The 3,891-nt window shown below is 38.6% G+C and overlaps 1 protein-coding gene across 1 annotated transcript in view; it reads left to right on the top strand.

Moving 5' to 3' along the window:
- Trhde (thyrotropin releasing hormone degrading enzyme) overlaps positions 1-3,891 on the top strand; it is a 371,444-nt gene that overhangs the window by 257,025 nt on the left and 110,528 nt on the right. The window lies entirely within an intron of this gene.

Here is a 3,891-nt window from a genome sequence, read left to right as displayed (position 1 = left end):
CTCCCTCTCCCTCTCCCTCTCCCTCTCCCTCTCCCTCTCCCTCTCTTTCTCCTTCTCCTTCTCCTTCTTCTCCAAGCACCACCCCCAAGTAGTCCTGGATGCCCTGGAACTTACTATATAGATCAGGCTGGCCTTGAACTCAGAAATCTGCTTTCCTCTGCTGCTTAAGTGCTCGGATTAAAGGTTGTGCCACCATGTCCCCCCAAAGATCCTTATTTTCTTGTGTTTGGACATGTGGTCTTTTCCCTGGATACAGGGCTCCAAGTGGCTTAGTTGTGTTGTTTGACTAGTGTTGCTTGTGTATTGCCAATCTTTTTGGTCCCAGTGAAGAATAGGTGGTGCATTTCATTGCATGAGAGACTGTGTGAGTGTACGGACTGCATTGTAATAAACTGGAATGCAGAGTTGAGATTAACAAAGAGTTGGTAGATACTTCTTCTAGTTATGGTTTTACTTCATTGGTAATGGAGAAGTTAAGTCTCACTAAATTGCAGAACTACACCTAGCATATAGGAATGATAGGAGCTATATATAGCTTTTCATGTATAAAATAATGACAGAAACTTTGTTTAATGTGAGTTATGACTTCAGAAGGAGAAAAACATTAAGAGTTAATATAGCCATGAAAAGCTTCTTATCATGATGTTTATTTTTGTGTGTTTTTAAAAGTGTATGGGAGCCAAGAGCCTGTGAGATTGGCGAGCAGTCCAAAGCAGTTTGGCTTTGAAACACAGTGTGCTGTGTTAGGTCCCTGGAACCCATGTCAAATTGGATGGATGGAATCAACTCCATGAAATAGCCTCATGACCTTCACATGTACACAATGCCTCAACCTCATCCATAATTATAATAAAATTTAATTTTTAAAAAAGAATGTGCAGGTATCTTTCCTTCTAGAGTAAATATGAAAAGATGTAAGCATGTAATACAAGGTCATGTGAGAAAATATGTCTAAGTAGATAGGAAACTGACTATTTGGTCTATGGGGATATAAGAAATATTGAATATCATTATTATGGCTCTGATTATGACCCTAGGATTGGTGGTCAGAAGCAAAGATTTTGGAATTTAGGAAACTTACACGATCACAGTTCAGTGAAACTGCTTTGGAAGCTTGCTATATGGCTAACACTGTTCTGTTTTATGAGTAATTTTAACGAGTTGTCAAAAATGCAGGTAGACTTTCTTCTTATTCTCAATTGAAATAATCCAGTTGTCATCATCATTACGACCACCTCTTAAGCCTAATAGTAGATATTTAAATCATCTAACAAGCTTGGCTTGACAGGAGAACTAGAGCACTTAGCAGACATTAGGCTTCTGAAGTAATTATTAAAATTAGTCTGATGTGGCCCACAGGATGGATTTGTGATAGTGAGAATGCATCTGGGGCTGTCATTAAGGGGCCATGAAATAATTCAGTTGAACAGAGGTAAAGGCTTGGCCTCAGGAAGTAATAAATCAATAAGAACTCTGAGGTTCTAAGCGTGGGTGATAGAGCAATTGGGCATTAATTTTGCTCTCATGATTAGAATTAATTTTATTTCATCCTCTGTCTACACTTGTCCTCTTTCTTTTTAATTATTTTTTGAGATGATAATATAATTACAGGCAACTAAGGAATGCCCAAGAGCAGGAGAAGTAGTTTTCCCTAGGGAGATTCAGACCTAGGTTATCCAAGACCAAATTATCATCTCTAAAAATATATATGTATGGTGTGTGTGTGTGACATTTACAGACTGCGCAGCTTGTATTTGTGTATTGATGTACACATGAGCATACACATGTAACAAAATTAATGAAGAAATGGGGCCATGAACTTGAATGAGAACAAGGAGGGGGACATGTGGGGAATTTGATCAACTGGTAAGTCAGAGACACTTAAGAATTGTCATTTTCTTTCTCCATCTCACTTTTCCCACGTTAAAAATGACTCATATTATTTTTAAAAAGAGAAAGCATGTTTTTGTAAAAACTATGCTTCTTTCAGACCTAAGACATTATTTATTAACAAATTATGTCAGAATGTTGTTGTACTCTCTCTACGTGTGTCCATGTTTAATGAAGAGGCATCTTGCTGAAAGTTACAGTTTCATTTTGATTTTGTAATCAATATAATAACCCTTTCAACAACATGGAATCCAAAGGGATTCTCACTGCATAGGTTTCTTTGCTTTTGAAAGAACTAAAGTTAAAATCAACTTCGTGGGTAGAAGCTAGTGTATAGAAGCTAGTCCAGAGACAAGTTCTAGTAATGATTGTGTCGGCAGATATTGAAATATTGAACAAATGATCTAGTACATTTCCTCAGTCACTCCTATCTGCACAGAGATGTGGGGTTACTCGAATCCTTTCCTCTTAATGGTGGAACGAACCATAAACATATACATTGGCATAGAAGGTTGACTAGCCAGAGATTTGTACAAGACTTGAAAAGAAACTTTCTGTTTTCTTTATACTCTTGTCAGTAAAGTAGAATGATTACTAGCTATTGTCTGTGACATATCAAGAGTAGATAATATTTGTGAGGATCTCCACACTGCCACCTGCCTTCCTGAATCAATTCTGGTCTTCTACAGGATAGATACTGTGGTACCTAGAAGATTACTGATCAAGAGAATTTGAGGAATTTGAGAGATACATTTCAGGGAACACCCCAAGCAAGGGGAGGGTGTTGGAAGAATCCCTGGGATGAGAGAACTCAACTTTTAGCTTCTTATAGGAAATAGCGCCCAGACTAGAGGTGTCCTCTAACCAGTTTCCCAGTGGAGGAGCTTCTTATCTCACTGGAATAGGCTCCATGTGGTGACAGTTTTACTCAGTCATTGACTTGGACTGTGGCTTTCATGAAGCAGAAGAGAGAAACATCAGGCCATCTGAGCAGTGTGTGTTCATATGGTTTCCATCTTTGTAGTCTTTGGTTTTAACTGAGCATGTGCTAAGGCAGCTTGGTGTGTCTTCGTTCATAAACGTGCACCCTTCTTTCATGTCCTCCCCGTGTTCCACTTCATTTCCACCCTGAGGATATTGGAAAGTCACTTCATATTTTATTGCATCAATTTCCCTGCATCCTCTGCTGTAACCCTGACACTGATTCCCAACTGAACAATTCTAACAGTGTCTAGGTTCTATCTTGATTGCGAATCACAAGACAGCAACCTGTATCAGTTAACTGATTTGGAGTTAGCTCTAAGTGGTATTCTAATCATGGCTCTTTTACTCATCTTAGGTCCATTTCAGGAAGTTATTCAACCTTTTAAGCCTCAAACTTTTGATTAGACAAAATAATGATATCTTCTTTGTTATAGCATGCCTATATCGCAGCATAGTTCTTTAGTGGATTCTACATTTTGAGTGATTTCTACTAATGCAGGACTTTTCTACAGGTCAACTAGGTTTACCTCTTCCTACTTACTATTATTATTTTGAATATTTTACTCTCAGAATCATATAATCTAAAGATTGCATTTGCATTGTTGAACACAGACAGACCTTTGCTTCTCTGAGAACCACTTATGTTCCAAAAAGTGTTTTTGGTGGTGAGTCCACTGTGGTGAGACCTTGCCCAGCCACAGCCGTCTGTTTCCCTCAGTCCATTTCCATCTGTGCTTTCGTTTCTCAAATGTCTTAGTGACCTCTTCCTCCCTTTTTCTCTGTTCAGTTTTGCTTTAGAAAAGCTATGCACATCTTTCCAAGACTACCTGCTTTTCTTCTTCTTTTTTTTTCCTGGAAGTTTGTTCTAATACTCATCCCTTGATCTGCGTGTCTCCAGTGAGTGTCACTACTGAATCATTCTTTCTTGGAACAACATATTCTCCTAAACAAGAGAGAGAGAGAGAGAGAGAGAGAGAGAGAGAGAGAGAGAGAGAGAGAGAGAGAGAGAGAGAGAGA

The sequence above is a fragment of the Grammomys surdaster genome, unplaced genomic scaffold (assembly GCF_004785775.1).
Source record: "Grammomys surdaster isolate TR1022 unplaced genomic scaffold, NIH_TR_1.0 126271, whole genome shotgun sequence".
NCBI classification, from domain to species: domain Eukaryota; kingdom Metazoa; phylum Chordata; class Mammalia; order Rodentia; family Muridae; genus Grammomys; species Grammomys surdaster.
Note: the sequence above shows the minus strand (reverse complement) of the source record. Positions and strands in the feature narration are given on the sequence as shown.